Raw genomic sequence first — 20,709 nt, 5'->3', positions numbered from 1 at the left:
CCTCCTAATCTTCCCCCGCACTCACAATTTTTTAAAGCTGATTCTCCAACTAAAGCACAAGGAAGCTATTCTTAAGATTTGATTACACCAAGAGGCTAAGGTTCAAGTCATGTCTTCATTGATGTAGCTTCCTGGTTGATTCTGGCTATATGGATATAGCATTATGGTCACCTAAGAGTGTACAAGTGGTAAGGATGGGGGATGGTTGGTGGACTTAGCAAAGGAGGTAGGCAAATTGTAATCTTATCACAAATTGTATGGTAGAATGAGCACTGGATTTGGAATAATGAAACATGAATTTCAGCCCCAGATCCAACAATATTTGTATGATCTGGAATAAATTTCTTCACCTTTCAGAGTTTTCTGATATATAAATCTGGGATAATATAAATTTGTATGATCTCACTCATAAGGATCATTGTGAGATAACGGTATTTTCTAAACTTTAAAGACTTCCTTTTGAGGGGTAATTTGGTGGTTGGGGGGGGGGTGTTGTCCATACCTATGATTTCATTAGTGTAGGTTGTTTCTGATGAGGAAACTACAACCAATTCAGATCAGCAACTGTTGTTCAATTTATAATCTGACAAATTTGCCTAGGTCAGAGGTTTCAAATACAACCTGTTAGAAGCTCAGAGGCTACAAGACTCCTGAGTATAATGCAAAATAGGTTAAAATATAATTGAGAAATATTTAACAAAGTAAAAATACAATATAACTTACAAAATGTTATTACAAGATTTTTCTAAGTCAACAATATTTAGAGGGGTACTTACATATGATTTTGTGGCCTCTTTTTATATTTGAGTTTAACACCAGTAGCCTAAGACATAGAAATCAAGTGACTTGCATAGAGTCACAGTGATATCAAAAGCAGTAATTTAACTCAGGTCTTTCTGATTATGACACCAATTAATTTTTTTAAACTCTTTACCTACAAGGAGCTTACATTTTAGATAGATAGATAGATAGATAGATAGATAGATAGATAGATAGATGATAGACAGGTTGATGTATTTTGTGGTCTCCAGATACTAATGCCTTAGCCTCTAAGACTATCTTTCATCTACTCTGTACACATATTTTATGCAAATCAACTAGATCAACATGACTAGGCCAAATAATGTATGAAGAGTAATGTGTTAAAACTTGAAATTAGGAAGGGACCAGGTTATAAAGAGCTTTAAATGCCAGACTGAAGAATTTATATTTGAACCTATAAAGGATAAGGAACCATTGCATTTTATTGAGGAGAGAATGCCATGGTTAGACCTCCACTTTACGAAAGTCACCTTGGCATCTATTTGGAGCTCACCTCCATATCCAATCTATTTGGAGGATGTATCAGAGTAGAGAAGACCCCAGGAAGAGAATCCAATAGAAGGCCATCACAACAGTTCAGGTAAGAAGTGATGAAGGACTGAACTGAGTAAGTGGTTATGTGACTAGAGACAAAAGTTGTATTCAAGGGCTGTTATAAAGGATAAAATTGTAAAACTTGGGAATGGATTGGAAACATGAGGTGGGCAAGGAAGAAGAATCAAAAAAGACACTTAAAACATGAGTCCAGGTGACTGGAAAGATTGTCTTACTGTCTACGGCACCAGGGAAAGTGAGAAGAAGGCAGAACCTTATGTAAAAGATGATGGGTTAGTTATATTTCAAACATTTTGAGTCCAAAATGACTATGCAAAATATTCAGTAGGTTGAAAGAGATACTATGACTGAATCAACAAATTTGACACAATGGTGTGGTGGTGCAAAGGTCAAATACTGCAGAGAGATTAAGAAAGATAATAATTAAGAAAAGGCCTTCTTTTCCTTGATACTTTTCTATAGGTTTTTAAGACACTGTTCTCTCCTGGTTCTCTTCTTACCTGACTGCTCCTCCTCAGTCTCCTTTCCTGAACCTTTATGCAAGTCATGCTGGCTAACTATGGTTGTTCCCTAAGGATTTGTCTTGTCCCCTTTTCTTTTCAGGCTTTATATTTATTACTCAGGAATCTCATCGGTTTCCATGCATTAGACCAATCTCAATCTTTGTCTTGACTTCTAGACCCACATCTCCAACTGGCATTTGGACATTTGTACTTGGATGTTCTCAACTCAACATGGCAAAAACATACTCATTCTTTTTCCCACAAAATTCTCCCCTCCTCCCAGCCTCCCCATTATCATTGAGGGTACCATTGGATCTTCCCAATCATCCAGGCTCTTAATCTATACATCATTGTTGACTCACACTCTCTCACACCTATATCCAACCCACTGCCAAGTCTTGTTGATTCTACCTTCAAAACATCTCTCATTTATACTGCCCTCTCCTCTGACCCTGCCATCACTTTGGTGAAGACCCCCATATCATTAAACCTAGACTACCACAATAATACTTCAGTGCTCCAAATATCTCAAATCTCTCCTCACTCCACTCCAAACTATGTTCAGCTGCCCAAGTGATCTTTTTCTTTCATTTTAAACAAATGTATTACTTATTTATTTTAACTTTTTTTTTAATTTTAAGTTTCAGATTCTCTCCCTTTCTCCCACATTTCCCTCACCCATTGAGGAGGAAAGCGATATGATACCAATCATACATGGGAAATCATGCAAAACATATTTCTGTATTAGCCACATAAAAAAGCAAGAAATATTTAAAAAGTGAAAGGTTTATACTTTAATTTGCCCTTAGAGTTCATCAGTTCACACTCTGTAGGTTTATAGTATTTTTTTCATCATAAGTCTTTTGGAGTTGTCTTGGATCATTGTATTAATCAGAGTAGCCAAGTCTTCCACAACTGAACATTGGTTTGACTTTGCTATTGCTGTGCACAATGATCTGGTTCTTCTCAAATCACTTTGCATCAGTTCACATAAGACTTGCCAAGTTGTGGTTGGTTGTTTTTTTTTTTCTGAAATCATCCCTTCATCATTTGTCATAGCACAATAGTACTCCATTATAATCATACATCACCACTTGTTCAGTTATTCCCCAATTGATGACCATCCCCGCAATTTCCAATTTTCTTTGCCATGACAAAAAAACTAGTATAAATATTTTTGTAATTATATAGTCCTTTTCCCCCCTTTTTCTTTGATCTTTTTGGGGTACAGACCTGGATCAAAGAGTATACACAGTTTTGTAACCCTTTGGGCATAGTTCCATATTGTTCTCTAGAATGGTTGAACCAATTCTTAACTCCAATAGTTTATTAGCGTACTTATTTGCCCTCTTCACTTCTTGGATTTGTCATTTCTGATAGGTGTAAGGTAGTACCTCGGAGCTGTTTAAATTTGTATCTCTCTAATCAATAGTGATTTAGAGAATTTTTTATTATATGAATATACATAGCTTTGATTTCTTCTTTCAAAAACTGCCTCTCATATCCTTTGACAATTTAGCAATTGGGAAATGGCCCTTAATTTTATGAATTTGACTCAGTTCCCCATATATTAGAGAAATGTGAACCTGCTGTAAATTTTGCTCATATTACTGTAATATTTATGGTACCTTTAACAAAATGTAGTTCCCTTGACTATTTTGAGTTTAATCTTTAATTAATTAATTTTAAATTAAGTTAGTATAATTATAATTAAATTATAAACATGTAAATTATAAAATTACAATTACAATTACAATAAAATTGATAATAAATTAAATTTAATTAATTAATTAAATTAATTTTTAAAATTAAATTTATTTTTACTTTTCTTTGGGTAGTTAATGATTGCTCCTTCTGACTTTTTTACTTCAGCTTAAGCTTACTAGGTTCTGTTCAAGCCCTTTGTTTTAACTCTGGGCATCTTTCTGTTTCAAGTGTGTCTCATGTAAACAACGTATTTTTTGGATTCTAGTTTCTACTTCATTCTGTTTTCTGATTCCATTTTACACCTGAGGTTATCCCATTCACATTCACACTTATGATTACTAACTGTGTATTTCCCTTATCCCATTTTCTTCTGCTTTTTATTCTCTCTCTCTTTTTTATCCTGTTACTCTTCAAAAGTCTGTTTTGCTTTTGACCACTGCTTACCTTTATCCAACCTCCCTTTTATTATCCCTCCCAGTCCATATCTCTCATCCCCTTCCCCTTCTATTTCCCTACTGAGTAAGATAAATTCCTATATCCAATTGAATACATACATACTTACATACATATATATATATATATATATATATATACATATATGTATGTATGTATATATTTCCCTTTTTGAACCAATTCTAATGAGAATGAGATTCAATTATTACTTTCTAACACTCCCTCCCCATTTTCCTCTCCTCTATAAAACCTTTTCCTTGCATACACACTTTTATGTGAGGTATCACCATTGTACCTGTGCCTTCCCCTTTCTACCAGTGCATCCCTCTTTCTTGCTCTTTCATAGGTTTTTTCAAGATCATCCCAACATAACTAACTCACACTCGTCTCTGTCTGTGTAAACTGCTTTAACTGCCTTAGCTGTAACATGTATCATATTCCCTTATAGGAATGTAGACAGTTTAACTTTTTTGTCCCCTTATCATTACTCTTTCATGTGTGCCTTCTTATCCTTCTCTTGACTCCTGTGTTTGAATGCCAGATTTTCTATTCAGCCCTGGTCTTTTCATCAGGAAATGTTCTGTTTCATTAATTATCCATTTTCCCCCTGAAGAATTTTACTCAATTTCACTTAATAGGTAATTCTTGGTTGTAATCCTAGTTTCACTGTCATCTAAAAAATAATATTCCAAGCACTTCCACTCCTTTAATGTGGAAGATGCTACATTTTATGTGATCCTGACTGTGGCACCATATTTGGATTTTTTCTTTCTGACTGCTTATACTATTTTCTCCTTGACCTGGGAGCTCTGGAATTTGACTAAAATATTCCTGAAAATATTCATTTTGGGATCTTTTTCTAGAGGTGATCAGAGAATTCTTTCAATTTTTCTATTACCTACTGAATCTAAGATATCAGGACATTTTTCCTTTATTGTGTCTAAAGTAGGATGTCTAGGCTTTTTTTTTTTATCATGGCGTTCAGATAATACAATAATTCTTAAATTATCCCTCTTTGATCCTTTTTTCCAGGTCAGTTGTTTTTTCCAATGAGTTATTTCACATTATCTTCTTTTTTTATTTTTACTTTCTTTCATTCTTTCTTGATCTATCATAAAGTCATTGGCTTCCACTTGTCCAATTGTATGTTTTGGGTAATTATTTTCTTTGGTAAGCTTTTATATCTCTTTTCCTATTTAGCCAATTCTGCTTTTTAAGGAGTTCTCTTTAGTGTATTTTTGTGCCTCTTTTATCATGGGGCTGATTCTCTTTTTAAAGGGCTATTTTCATCCGTATTTTGTGACATTTTTTTTACCAAGCTATTAATTCTTTTTTTCATAGTTTTCTTGTATCACTTTCATTCATTTTTCCCGATTTTTCCTCTACCACTTATCTCTTTCTTTAACTCTTTTAGGAATTCTTGTTGGATTTGTACTTAATTACCATTTTTCTTTGAGGCTTTGGTTGTAGCTGTTTTCACATTTTCTTCTTCTGAGTTTATACTTTAGCCTTCCCTGCCACTGTAGTAGATTTTTATGGTCAAGTTCTTTTTTATTTTTGTTGTTTGCTCATTTTTATGAACACCTTTTTCTGTTGAGCTTCATGTTAAAATTGGACTCTTCTCACCTAGGGATGAAGAGTAACTGCCCCATGCTCAGGATTTTTCCATGATGTGATTTCAAAACTACTTCTAGGGGTTTGCAGAGTTTCACTCCTTCCCAAGTGGGTGTGATCTGGGGAGAACTGTGGTCGCTGATGTCTGGTCTGGGTTGAGAGTTCCCAAAGCTGCTACTTTCAGTGTTACAGCTGCCTCCAAGTCCTGTCTCTGCTACCAGTGCTGGCGTTGCTGCTGGTGCACACCATGTGTGCTCCTGGCTGTCCTCTTCCATGGTATCAGAGACCTCTCCTAATGAACTCCTAAATCATCTTAGGCCTGAAAAATTCCCCTCTGACATCATTTGACAGTTGTCTCTGCCACTCCAAAATTTGATTTGAGGAATTATTTTAAAGTTGTTTGGAGGGGAATATTGTAAGAGTTTAGCAGGGTTGCTGCCTGTACTTCATCATCTTGGTTCTGCCCAACCTCCCAAGTTATGACAAATCCATTATGCCATGCTGTATTATTCTAAAAATGTACATGATATTATTTATTTAATTAAATGAAGTAGTTCCGTTAGATCTTAAAGGCTCAGTTCATCTCTAATAATGTATAATTCTATGATTTTATTTGGGATTTACGCTTCAACACTTTAAAATAGTATTTTATTTTCCCCCAATTTCATGTAAAAAAACCAATTTTTATCATTCAAAAAATGTTGTTTTAAGTTCTCTTCTTCCTCCATTCCTTGCCCCCTCCCTAAGATGGTAAGCAGTCTGACATAGGTGATACATGTGCTTTGGTCTGCATTCAGACTCCATCTGTCTCACCCACCCCCCAGAGAAAGATACAATTTTCATCATGAGTCCTTTGGAATTGTCTTGGATCATTGTGTTCATGAGAATAGTTGACATTCACAATTATACATCTTGCAATATTGCTGCCGCTGTGTACAATGTTCTCCTGGTTCTGTTCATTTTATTCTCCATGTGAGTCTTTGCAGGTTTTTCTAAAATCATCCTGTTTGTCATTTCTTGTAGCACAATAATATTCCATTATAATCACATACCACAACTTGTTCAGCCATTCCCCAATTGATGAGTATCCTCTCAATTTCTGATTCTTTGCCATCACAAAAATAGCTGCTATAAATACATTTAGGCAAATAGGTTTCTATTACTTTTATTTATTTTTTTTATTTGTCTGGGTTGCAGACCTATTATTGTTATTGCTGGATCAAAGGTATGCATAGTTTTATATCCCTTTGGACATAGTTCCATATTGTTCCAAAAATGCTCCAAATCACTATTGATTAGAGAAATGCACATGAAAACAACTCTGAGGTACCACCCCATGCCTATCATAGTGGTTAATAGTACAGAAAAGTAAAATGCTAAATGTTGGAGATAATGGGACAGTAATGCACTAGTATTGGAGCTGTAAACTGATCCAATCATTCCAAAGAGCATTTTTTTTAAATTTCTCTATAGGTAGCTTTAATTTCTTCATGTGAAAATTGCCTATTCATATCCTTTGACCTTTTATTAATGGGGGAATAATTAGTATTCTTATAAATTTGACTGTTTTCTTTATATTTGAAAAAATAAGACCTTTATCAGAGATAGTTTCCGTAAAATTTTTTTCCCAGTTTTCTGTTTTCTTTTTCACCTTGGTTGCATGAGTTTGGTTTGTGCAAACCCTTTTTAATTTAATATAATCAAAATCATTCATTTTACATTTTGTAATACTATATGTTGATCCTTAATTCTTCCCAAAAGCTTGAATCTTTGGGTTTATCAAACACTGAATTAGTATTAGCATTTACTGCAATGTATTGTGTACCAAATCTATTTCACTGATTCACCACTCTATGTTTTTTTATCCAGTAACATATTGTTTTGATGATTACTTCTTTATAATACAGTTTAAGATTTTGTATGGCTAGGTCACCTTCCTTCACATTTTTTATTGATTCCCTTCACATTCTTGACATTTTGTTCTTTCAGATGATTTAAAAAAAATTCCCTAGTTCTATAAAATATTTTTGGATAGTTTGATTCATATGGCACTGAAAAAAGTAAATTAACAGGCAGAATTGTAATTTTTAGTATATTGGCTCAACCTACCAATGAGTAATTAATATATTTTTCTATTTGTTTAAATCTAACATTATTTGTATGAAAAGTGTTTTGAAATTGTGTTCATGGAGTTCTGGTTTTTCTTGGCAGATAGACTCCGAGGTCATTTATATTGTCTGCAGTTATTTTAATTGGAATTTCTCTTTCTATATTCTCCTGCTGGCTTCCAACACTTCTTAAGGATTAATAGTTTAACTTTCAACAAGGTTAGAACTCAGACTCTTAAAGACAGGGTCTGGCCAGACCTCCATGTGCTTCAGTACAGCCAAAGGGAAATGAAGAAATACCCCACCAGGCCTCAGTATATGACAGACACCACTACTAGGACTGCAGCTCAGCCTCATGTAAGCTGCCAAACACCTACAGGCTCCAGCAGCACAAGTCAGCCCCACACAAACCCCTCAACACAACAGCAGACACAAAGGTCCCCCATGAGCCCCAGGGCAACATCAGTGCAACACCAGGTAAATAACCAGGGCCTGCAGTCACTGACAGAAGCCTGAGACAGAGCTCCTTCCACACTGGGAGCAGAGATCAATTTTAAAAGAAAGAGAAAAGGCAAAAAAAAAAAAAGATGAGCAAGAAACATCAGCAAAAAAGAATGACCATAGAAAGTTATTATGGTGATAGGGAAGACCAAGACACAAAGTCAGAAGAGGACAATAATGTCAAAACACCTATGGGCAAAAACACAAATAAAAGCAGGTACTAGTCTCAAGCCCAGAAAGATCTCATGGAAGACTCAAAAAGGAGCTTAAAATGATATGAGAGGTAGAAGAAAAATTGTGAAAAGAAATGAAAGTGATGCAAGAAGACTATTTTAAAAAAGAGTCGAAAAGCTTGGGAAACTGCTTAAAAAGTAGAATTGGCCAAATGGAAAAGGAGACACAAAAATCCACTGAAAACCTTCTTAAAGAGTACAATTGGCCAAATGAAAAAGAAAGTACAAAAGTTAACTGAGAAAAACAGCATCTTAATAGTTATAATTAGGTAAGTGGAAGCTAATGACTCTATGAGACATCAAGAATCAATCAAACAAAATCCAAAGAACAAAAGAAAAAAATGGAAGAGAATGTAAAATACCTCATGGGAAAAACAACTGACCTGGAAAATAGATCCAGGAAAGATGATAGCAAAATCATTGGGTCATAATCAAGAGGACCTGAACAGCATCTTTCAAGAAATTATCAAGGAAAACTGTCCTGATGTCATGGAACCAAAAGGCAAAATAGACACTGAAAGAATCCATTGACCACCTCAGGAAAGAGATCCCCTAATAAAATCTCCAAGGAACGTTATAGCCAAATATCAGAACTATCAGGCCAAGGAAATAAAGGGGCCAGAAAGAAACAATTCAAATATCAGGGAGACATAATTAGGATTACACAGGACTTGGCAGTCACAATATTAAAGTATCAGAGGCCATGGGACATGATATTCTGGCAGGCAAAGGAGTGAGGATTACAGCTAAGAATCACTTACCCAGCAAAATTAAGCATAATACATTGAGGGGAAAATGGTCACTCAATGAAATAGAAAGATTTGAAGCTTTCATAAGGAGAAGACCAGAAGTAGTCAATAATTTGACCACCAATATCAAGACCCAAGAGAAGCATAAACAGGTAAAAAAGTGAAAAGAAAGCATAAGGGATTCAATAGAGCTAAACTATTTACATCCCTACATGAGAATATGATACTTGTAATTCTTAAAAATTATGTCACTAGTAGTACAGCTAGAAGGAATATACATAAACAGTGTATGGATACAACATGAATTTGATGGATTGACATAAAAATTAAGGGATGAGAAAAAGGAGCACAATGGGTTCAGAAGGAAGAGAGAGGTAAGGGGATAATTATTTCACATGAAGTAACATGAAAGACCTATTACAGTGGAGGGGAAGATGGGAAGGCAGGCAATGAGTATTGCTGCAACCTTGCTCTCATCAGTATTTGGCTGAAAGAGAGAATAATATACACAATTAGTTTAATATAGAAATCTACCTTACCTGACAGGGAAGCAGGAGGAGAGGAGATCAAGTAAGGGGGGAGTGGAGACTGACAAAAAGGAGGGCAGATCAGGAGAGGTGGTAGACAGAAGCAAAACACTGGTGTGGAGGGAAAAGGTAAAAGCAGAGAGAGGACAAACAGAAGGAAAAATAAGATGGAGGGAAATACACAGGTACAATTAATTCCAAAATTATATAAACTATTTTGAAAATAAGTGAAAAAGGTATCCTACAAAACTCCTTTTATGATACAAATGTGGTGCTGATACCTAACTCAGGAAGAGCTAAAAAAAAAAAAACAACAGAGAAATAAAATTATAGACCAATTTCCAAAATGAATATCGATGCAAAAAATTTTGAACAAAATACTAGCAAGGCAATTACAGCAATGTATTGGAAGGATTATACACTATGACCAGGTGGTATTTATACCAAGACTGCAGGGTTGGTCCAATATTGGGGAAACTTTTGGCATAATTGACCATATCAATAAGAAAACCAACAGAAATCATATAATTATCTCAATTGATGCAGAAAAAGCTTTTGACAAAATACAGCATCCATTCCTCTTAAAAATACTAGACAGCATAGAAATAACAGGAGTATTCTTTAAAATGATAAGCAGTAGCTACCTCAAAATATCAGCCAGCATTATCTTTAATGGGGATAAGCAAGCAGGCCTCAGGTTGCCCATTATAACCACTACTATTCAATATGGTAATAAAAATGTTAGCTATAGAAATAAGAGAAGAAAAATAATTTGAAGAAATTAGAATAGGCAATGAGGAAACAAAACTATCACTCTTCACAGATGATATGATGGTATACATACAGAGCCCTAGAGCATCAACTAAAAAGTAACTTTGGATAATTAACAACTATAGAAAAGTTGCAGAATATAAGATAAGCCAACATAAACCACCAGCATTTCTTTATATGACCAATAAACCCCAGCACCAAGAGCTAGAAAGAGACATTCCTTTTAAAATAACTGTAAATAATATAAAATACTTAGGAGTGTACTTGCCAAGACAAACCCAAGAACTGTATGAGCACAATTACAAAACACTCTTCACACAAATAAAGTCACATCTAAATATCTGGGAAAATATCAATTTCTTGTGGGTAGACCAAGTCAATATAATTAAAATGACAATTCTGCCTAAACTAATTTACTAATTCAGTGCCATACCAATTCAAACTACCAAAAATTATTTGATACAGACGGAAAAAAATAACAATAAAATTCATCTGGAGGAACAAAAGATCAAGAATATCAAGGGAATTAATGAAAAGTACAAAGGAAGGTGGTGTGGCAATACCAGATCTCAAACTCTTTTGTGAAGCAGTAATCATCAAAACTATATGGTACTGTCTAAGAAATATAGTGATGGACCAGTGGGATAGATCAGGTACACAAGAGATAGAATTCAATAACCATAGTAAGCTAGTATTTGATAAACCTAAAGACCGCAACTTTTGGGATAAGAATTTTTTTTTATTTGGGATAAGAACTATTTGACAAAATCTCCATAGAAAACTGGAAATAATAGGACACAATCTAAGCATAGACCAATATCTCACACCATGTACCAAGATGAGGTCAAAATAGGTGCATGATTTAGTCATAAAGGGTTACACCATAAGCAAATTAGAAGAGCAAGGAATAGTGTACCTGTCAGATCTATGGGGAGAGGAAGAATTCATGACCAAACAAGAGATTGAGAGCATTATGACATATAAAATAGGTAATTTTGGTTGTATCAAATTATAAAGCCAATGCAACCAAGATTAGAAGAAAAGCAGAAAGCTGGTAAAAAATCTTTACAACAAGCATCTCTGATGAAGGCCTAATTTCTCAAATATAGAGAATTGAATCAAATTTATAAGAATACAAGCCATTCCCAATTGATAAATGCTCAAAAGGTGTGAACAGGCAGTTTTTAGATGAAAAAAAAATCAAAGATATCTATAGGCATGTGAAGAAGTGCTCTAAATCACTTTTGATTAGGTAAATGCAAATTAAAACAACTCTGACATACCAGCTTATACCTATCATATTGGCTAATATGACAAAAAAGGAAAATGATAAATATTGGAGAGAATATGGGAAAATTGGAACACTGATGCACTATTGTTGAAGTTGAGAACTGATCCAAATTTGGAACTATATCCAAAGGGCAACCAAACCGTGCCATCAGTTTGATCCAGCAGTATCAATACTAGGTCTGTATCCCAAAGTTATCATAAAAAGGGGAAAAGATCTACATGTGCAAAAATATTTATAGCAGCCCTTTTTGTGGTGGCAAAATATTGAAAATTGAGGGGATGCCCATCAATTGGGGAATGGCTGAACAAGCTGTGGTATATGAGTGTAATGTAATGGTATACTTTGTGCAATAAGAAATTATGAACAGGCAGGTTTTAGAAAAAATCTGGAAAAGAATTATACAAAGTGATGCAAAGTGAAATGAGCAGAACCAGAAAAATATTGTACACGGTAACAGGAAAAATGTGTGATGATCAACTGTGAATGATTCAGCTCTCTTCAGCAACACAATGATCCAAGAAAAGCTCAAAGGACTCATGAAAGAAAATGCTATCCACATCCAAATAAAGAACTAATGGATTCTGAATACAGATTGAAGATTTTTTTTTTACTTACTTTATTTTCTCACTTTTTTTCCTTTTGATCTGTTTCTGCTTTCACAACTGTGGCTAATTGAGAAATATTTTTACATGATAGCACATATATAAACTACATCAATCTGCTTATCATTTTAAGAAGAGGAATGGGAGGGAGGGGAAGAAGGGAGGGAGAAAAATTTGGAACTTGAAATCTTATAAAAATGAATGCTAAAGTTTTTCTTGACTTGTAACTGGAAAATAAAATGCTATTAAACTTTAAAAATAAAAATAGTAAAAAAAAAAAAGACAGCACCTGGTTCTTATTTCATCTTCAGATTCCCAAATGTGATAATTTATTATTGTAGTGCATTCCCTTGCACAAAGCAGGCATGAATGTTTGTTGTACTATGTTGTGTTGAATTAAATATCAGGAATAGAATGATGCATTCTTTTCCAATATGGTTTTGACATATTGACATTTTGCTGTTATTGATATTTTCTCATTGATCTCCTTGCTTTGTTATATTCCTCATTAATCTGTTTTTTATATATTTTTTTCTTGTGTGAATGAGTTTTCTCATTGCCTAAAGATAAATGCAGTGATTTTAACTTCAATGAAAGAAAATGGTAGCAATTCTTGCAACAACACATTTGCATTGTAAAATTTATTTCTAAATAGATTTTTTAAATATATTTTTATTACAGGCACGATAACAATAAAACCAAGTGATTCCCGTTGGGTTGGTGCTTGGTGGCTTGGTTTTATCATAGTAGGGATCCTTGGCATCCTTTCTGGAGTGCCATTCTTTTTCATGCCTAAAAGCCAGAAGAAACCAAAAATGGAAAGTAAAGTTCCAGCATCTTTGGATAAATCTAATATCAATGACAGAAGTAGCCAAAAGCTGAATTTTAAAGATCCTGACCAAACAGAGGATTCCCAAGAATCACCAGGTGAAGATTTAACAAATAGTTCTTACTCTGATTTATGCATGCAAATTAAGTGTTGAAAAAGGTAATTCTAAATTATAATTAATCTAAAAATCAGTCATCTTTGACTGTGAAATGGAGCTGGATTCAAATAATGGTTTCAAACTTATTTCATCTATCTACAATGGCTTCAATTGTAGCCCTATTAAATTTGAGTGGCTAATAGAAGAGAGGATGCAGTGAAAAGTCAGTCATTAATGGCAGAAGGTTAAAAAAATCATAATATTAAGTGTGTAATCCTTAGGTAGATGACAGAACACGGAATCGTAAAAGTGAAATGACTATACAGATCATGTAGTACAGCCTTTTCATTGTATAAATCAGAAAACTGATGTCCACATAGTTTCTCCAGAAACATAAGATTAGTGACAAAGCCAGGACTAGAACCCAAGTCTTCTGTTTCCAGAATGAAGCAAACTGAAAAAAAAAAAACATTCAAAGAAGCTTTATCCCAGTCTGTAGTTAGCCTTAAATGCTAACAAGAGCTCTTCCCTATGTCTCCCCCCCTCCTCACAAATATGTATATTTTAATGGAAACTTGTTGAAGCCAAGGAAGTTTTGTATTAACATGTATAAGGAATATTATCTATTTACTGCATCATAGGATTTAGAGTAGAAAAAGACCTTAGTGGTCCAGTCCCATAATTTTACAGATTAGGAAACTGAGGATCCAAGAAGCAAAATTACTTGTCCAAGATCACGTAGTTGATATGTAATGGAACTAGATTCAAATCTAGGCCCTCTAACATCAAATCCATGGATAATGATAACATTGGTTTCTAGTTGCAATTTGAATAAAATTTAACTATACTATGGTGAGTCAACATCTAAATCTAATCTAACATTCGTTAAGCCTTACTATTTGACTTTTACCATATTATATACAGTAAATCATTCCTGACAGAGTAAAATTTAAGCTTTTTTTGATTGGTATTCAAGATCCTCCAAAGCTGGTACCACGCTATTTCTCTAACCTTCCCTCAAATTATTTCCCATCAAAAAGTTTAAGTTTTAGCCAAAATATATTATTCTTTTACTAACACTTCTTATACTGCCTTGGGCAAATCTATACCTTTATCTCTAGTTTTTCCCTATGCCTATAATATACTCCTTTACCCCTCTTGCTTAATTGCAATCCATTTCCCTGACCACAGAAAATAGAAAGAATTAAGCACATCTGGATAGATTTGTTTAGTACACTTAATTATTGCTCATTCCCCCATGTTCTTCAGACACCAACACCTTTAAAAAAAATCAGTTCCCATACTCCTAGTACTTTGTTCCAATCATAATAATCCTATGGACCTTTCCCCTCCCACTCCTCTCTTCCCGCATTACTTCCTCCCCCCACATTATATTCTTTGTCAATGATGCTATGCTACACTTAACATAAAAAAGGACTCAAAAACATCTGGCTTTTTTAATGTTATGAAAATAGTGGGTGATCACATGAAAATAAACAGTTGTATTATGGGTATAATTGGTCTTCAGTATATTGCCAATGATCAAGAAGTGGAATAAGGGACATCATTATGGAAAAGTATACTCCAAAAAAAAAAAAGGCGGGGGGGGGGAATCAGCCATGTGGTAAATACAATGAATAACACATGAAAAGCAAACTTATTACAGGGAACAAAAAAAAATGGAAATAGACCAGTGGAAAGCCAGCAATATATTGGCTAAATCCTTTGTGGAGAATCTATAGAAGAATATGGATAAAAGTTCATAGTAAGAAAACCTCCCACAATATGGACTGTATTGATGACAGGAATATCAACATTGATAAGATCATAGATCCATCGAAATGTTAAAGAAGCAAAGTGGTATAATGAAAAATACGTTGGCACCATTTCAATGACTGTACCTGAGGAAGGACAGAAAGATTCAAGGAGGCAGCATCATGTAGCTGAAAGACGTGGATTTTTTTTAAAGCCGTCCTGCCATTAGTTAGTATTGTGACCCTGGGCAATTCAAATTATCACTTTGGGCCTCAGTTTTGTCCCATGTAAAATTAAATAGCTTTGGTATTTAGATCTAATATTCTATGATTCCATAATTAATAGTTTAATATAAAAGTCTAATACATATCTATCTACAAAGCAAGAAAAAAAGTGTTTCTTGAATATGTTGAATTATCATTTTCCATAAAGACTTTTATCTTTTTTTTCTAGGTTATTTCCACTCCTTGAAGCGTCTTCTTACTAACTGGATGTACCTCATCTACTTGATTTTATCTTTGTTGTCATATACTTGCTTAGTTGGGAATCTGACATATCTACCAAAATATTTAGAACAGGGATATGGGGCATCAATTTCTAAATCTAACTTAATATTTGGTAAGTCTTAGTATTTGACTTTTACTGCATCATATATAATGAACCATTCCTGACTAAAATTTAAATTTTTTTTATTGGTGTTCAAGGTCTTCCGAAGCTGGCACCACCCTATCTCTCTAACCTTACGTCATATTATTAACCATCAAAATGTTTAAATTCTAGCCAAAATGTATTATTCTCTTCCTGACTAATGCTTACTGTATTGCCTTGGGCAAGTCTACATAGTTACCACCAGCTCTTCCCTATGCTTGTAATATCCTCCTTTCCCCTCTAAATGCAATGAATCCCAACCTGCTTTTGTAGTACAATTCAGATGCCACTCTTTTTTTTTTTTTTTTTGGCAAATTCCACTTCTTGTAGGAAGTTTTATCTCCTTGGTCAGTAATGACTTCTAAGTTCCAACCTTACATAGCACTTTGCTTCATGCATCTCTAATTGATTTACAATATGTTCAGTATAGCTATCTATATTTGTGCTTAAGTGCCATGGTAGACTCTAAGCTTCATCAAGGCAGGAACTCAAATTTATTTAAATGTCTAATTTCCCAGTCCTTGCAGAGTGCTTTTCACATAGCAGGTGCTTAATAAATGTTTGTTGATTTGATCAATGACAAAATGATCTTGTCTCTCTTTTCCAACTAATTGCTTCCCAATCATCCCCTTTCTTATTGGGTAGAGCACTAGGATTGGAACCAGAAAGACTCATCTTTATGAGTTCAAATCTGCCCTCAGTCACTTATTAGCTATGTGACCCTGGGCAAGTCACTTAACCCTGTTTGCCTCAGTTTTTCATTTGGAAAATGAGCTGGAGAAGAAAATGGTAAACCACTGCAGTATGGATGAAAATTGAACATAACTGAAAAATGACTTAGCAGCATCTAGTGGTTCCTCCCCTAGAGACCAACCCCTCAAGGCCTATTGCCATTCATCTTTCATCCTTTTCCATAACCAAACTTCCAGAAAAAAAAAAGCTATCTGTTCTTTCTACCTCCATATCCACTCTTTTCATTTTTTTCCTCAATCCTATGTAATTTGGCTTTGGATCTCATCAGCCAACTAAAACTGGCCAGTTTTCTTTGTCTTTTTCCTTGTCACCCTCTCATTAGTATGTGAAACTGTTGAACAACTCCAGCTCGTGGATATTCTCCCAACTTTGGGACACTCTTCTTTTTATGATTCTCCTCCTACCTGCCCAACCACTTTTTCAATCTCCTTTGCTGGTTCACCATCTATCTCTGTTCTATCTGTGGGCCTAGTCAAAGTTCTCTTGCTAAATGTCTTCACCAACTCTCCTGGATTTAATTATTATCTCTGTGCCAATTTTTAGACCTATATATCTACTGCTCATCTCTCTCCTGAACATCATGTGTATTTTGAAATATTCCATTTGGAAATCCTAAACTAGATGTCTGACAAGGACTTGAAATATAACAAGACCAATAGAGAATTGATTTATCTTTATCCCCAAAGAATTTTTCTAATAAACTACTCTATGTCTTTTAGGGACAACACCATCTGTGTCACTCAAAGTTATGACTTTGGCATTACCATTGACTCCACTCTTTCTTTCACTCCACATATCCAATTAATTATCAAATTTTCTCCTTTCTATTACCACAATATCTCTTGTACCTCTCTCTTTATTCTCATGATTATCACACAGAGAGACCATATAGTCTCTCATCACTTCAAGGGTGGATTATTTCAAAAGCCTTTTGATTGGTCTTCCTGTTTCAAATATCTCTCCATTCCAATCCCTTCTTCACGCAGCTGCCAAAGTAATTTTCTAAAAGGGCAGCTCCAACTATGTTACTTTCCTATTTAATACAAGTCAGTGACTTCGTATTGCCTCTAGGATAAAATATAAAATCTGTTTAGTTTTTAAATTCCTTCACAATCTGACCTCAACCTATTTTATATGTTACTCTGCTTTATCCAGGGAAAGTAGACGTTTTTTATTCCTTTGCACTGTCTTTGTATCTTTAATGTATTCTTAGGTATTGATTTAAAAATATTCATAGAGTCATTAACAGGTATTGCTGCTAACTATACCTATCAGCACACATATCTATTTAATAACCAATTTATTATATGCTAGTACCATAGTCCCATGGTTAAAAAAAAAAAAAACAATGAGCCACAAGTAGAATTTTCAAAACATCTTACAAAGGACAAAGCAGGATGGATTCAGTTGGATTTTACAGAGGGTGAAGGGAAGGTAAAGACTTATAGACCAAAGGTCTGATAGCAGAAGGCGGAAAACTACAACAGGTAAAATAATAATTGGATCAAGAAATATTAGGGGATTTTAACTGAAATTTGTAGGCAGACAGAGCAAGAATTAACCAAATAGCACAAGGTTTAAAGTTAGATGTCACCATTAAAGTAAATAGTGGCAAGATATCTGAGTCAGAAATGCTTCTATCTTTAACTAGAGCTAAACTTTTAATGTCTAATTCAAAAGGCCTTAGCTTTTTACATGGCATATTATCAGGCAAATTGGTGGTAATGCTAAAATTTTCTAATGACATTCCCTGCTTTTTATACTAGATCATATGAAATATATATCTTCACCATTGATCTCCTCTGTGGATGCATGAATACAAGTTTTCTGATAAGCATTTCCACAGATAGATTCAAGTATTGGAAAGTATTTAATACAACATTAAAACAAAAGCAATACAACTATTAGTATTATATTACACAGGATTTTCAAAATTTCCTTGATCCAGTGCATTATTAGCAACTAACCTCAACTGGCTCAGTCAGATATCCCTACATTTTTACATATTTCATTTAGTATATGTCAAAATTTAATTCATGCTCCAATTCCGGCTATTTTTCTTTGTCAAGAGGAATACCATAATAGCTGAAATAAAGCTCAGTGATCATAAGGTATCTCAAAATTAATTGTAACAACTAATTCAGCACTACACCTGCCTTTACTTCATTTCCCACTCATATCTCAAACCCAGTCTTAGGACTAGTTTTCTACATTCTACTGAATCTGTCATTTGCAAAGTAGTGCCATACCAATTCAGCTAAAACAGTCAACTGGTTTCCCACAGATTAAAAACCAAAGCTCCTTAGAGAGCAAAGGAATCGTTACAAAGTGGTGAAGAGACTGTTCTTAGTTGGAAAATTACCAACATTCTTATTTGGATGGAAACACTACCTTAAGAGATTTCCTGCTCCAAAAACCTACTGGATATTCTAGCATTTTCAAGCCACAATTCATGAATAATTAACATATGGTAAACAAATTTACTTTCAGCTAATTTCTTCAAAGGGTAAATCTTTATCATATCTCATTTTAATCTATGTATTTATTTATTTACTTATTTAGCCCTTTCATTTCAGTTACACTATTAATTTGGCCAGAAGAAGGAGCAAAAGTCTGAAGGGTCAAAGAAATCCCCAGACTTTTTTCTCCTGGTTCTTAAAATTTATCTTCCACTAAATAACTAAGGGGAGTTTTAAGACTGTTTTACAGGTCAGCATCAGAACTGCAGTAACCATAGAAAATCAGGGGAAAATTAAGGTTCAGTAATTAAATTAAATAAACATAAGATTTTAATTTCAAAAAATCCTCCAAGAGTCAAGGATGTTGTATTTCAACTGTTTTTACAATTCATATTTTTTGCAGAGTTTAACCATACCAGAGCTCTTTTATCAGTAGTAGATTCAACCAGGAGTACTTAAACTTCCAAATTTACAGGCAATTGCTGCAATTAAAATGATCAGATCTTTCTCCTAGAATTTAACCAGACCAACTTCAGGACTACTCAGTAGTCAAGATAGCTCAATGATCACCTTGAAAAAAAATTTTCTATCCAACCAGGAGACAACTCGTAGGGGTGTCTTTAGAAAAAGTAGCCTGAACATATCCCATTATGGGAATAAATTTAACCAGAAATAATCAGACTACAAGTTGATGGATCTAAAACACTCTCTGAATTACCAGAACAGAATTACCAGAGTAACATGTAGAATCCCTCAAAAATGATTGCTGGCTACAAATTTTTGTGGTAGTCTCAAACCAGACAAGAATTATCTTTTTTTCATTTTCTTTTATGTCCATAGCACAGTAATTTAACAGATGGACAATCAGACAGTAATCCCAGAGATTCCAAAAAAAAATGTTGACTCTCCCAACATAGAATTGAGGTTTGTGTCATATTTGTATTATTTTAACCAGAGCAGACCAGAAGAGACCATAAGTGATACCAAAATTGATTACTAACCACTCAAATCAGAGTTTTATGTCAGTTTTAAACTGTACCAGACTAGGTTTACTTATATATGTAAACAGAAAAGGAAGCAAAATGGTACAATAATGACAAATGACAAACAGTTAAGTCTTTTATTTATTTGTCTATGGCTCAAGAGATAGACACATAAACAATACGGGCAGACAACAGAGGATAAACATTAAACTGTCTTTCTGATTTTCAGCAATTCAGTTAGAAAATGCCTGTATTGGCCAACATTTGTCAGAGACCTCTAATTATAAACTCTCAGCCTTTTTACCTCTTTTTTCCTTTTCAGGAATAATAATGATTCCTGTTGCTAGTATTTCATTTTTCCTGGGAGGATATATTATTAGAAAACTGAAACTGTACATAATTGGAATTGGCAAATTTGCCTTCATTTCTGTATGTTGTGGCTATAGTACACAAATGCTTTTATTGACATTAGACTGTGGCAGCAGACCAGTAGCTGGGTTAACAGTAACCTACAATGGGTATGTATTGATGTAATGCAGCAAGGTGGTACAGAGTGCTGGAAGAGGAATTAGGAAGATCTCAGTTCAAATCCAGCTTCAGAAACTAACTCAGTATATGACCTGGGAAAGTTACTTAACGTCCAGTTACTTCAATTTCCTCATCTGTAAAATGAAGTTAATAATAATATCTACATCCCATAGTGTTATAAAGACAAAATGAGATTCATAAAAGACTTTGCAAGCTCTAAA

At 34.3% G+C, this 20,709-nt stretch overlaps 1 pseudogene across 1 annotated transcript in view; it reads left to right on the top strand.

Annotated features, from left to right (window-relative positions):
* The window catches only part of LOC110213866 (solute carrier organic anion transporter family member 1B1-like), a 93,433-nt pseudogene that overhangs the window by 47,619 nt on the left and 25,105 nt on the right, over positions 1-20,709 (top strand). Inside the window, exons 9-11 of the transcript XR_013486977.1 lie at positions 13,118-13,363; positions 15,571-15,735; positions 20,283-20,478. The product of XR_013486977.1 is annotated as a solute carrier organic anion transporter family member 1B1-like (transcript). The remainder of the gene's footprint in view (positions 1-13,117; positions 13,364-15,570; positions 15,736-20,282; positions 20,479-20,709) is intronic.

This window comes from Phascolarctos cinereus, unplaced genomic scaffold (assembly GCF_003287225.1).
Source record: "Phascolarctos cinereus isolate Bilbo 61053 unplaced genomic scaffold, phaCin_HiC Scaffold_1;HRSCAF=81, whole genome shotgun sequence".
Lineage (NCBI taxonomy): Eukaryota > Metazoa > Chordata > Mammalia > Diprotodontia > Phascolarctidae > Phascolarctos > Phascolarctos cinereus.
This window is presented reverse-complemented; position numbering and strand designations above follow the sequence as displayed.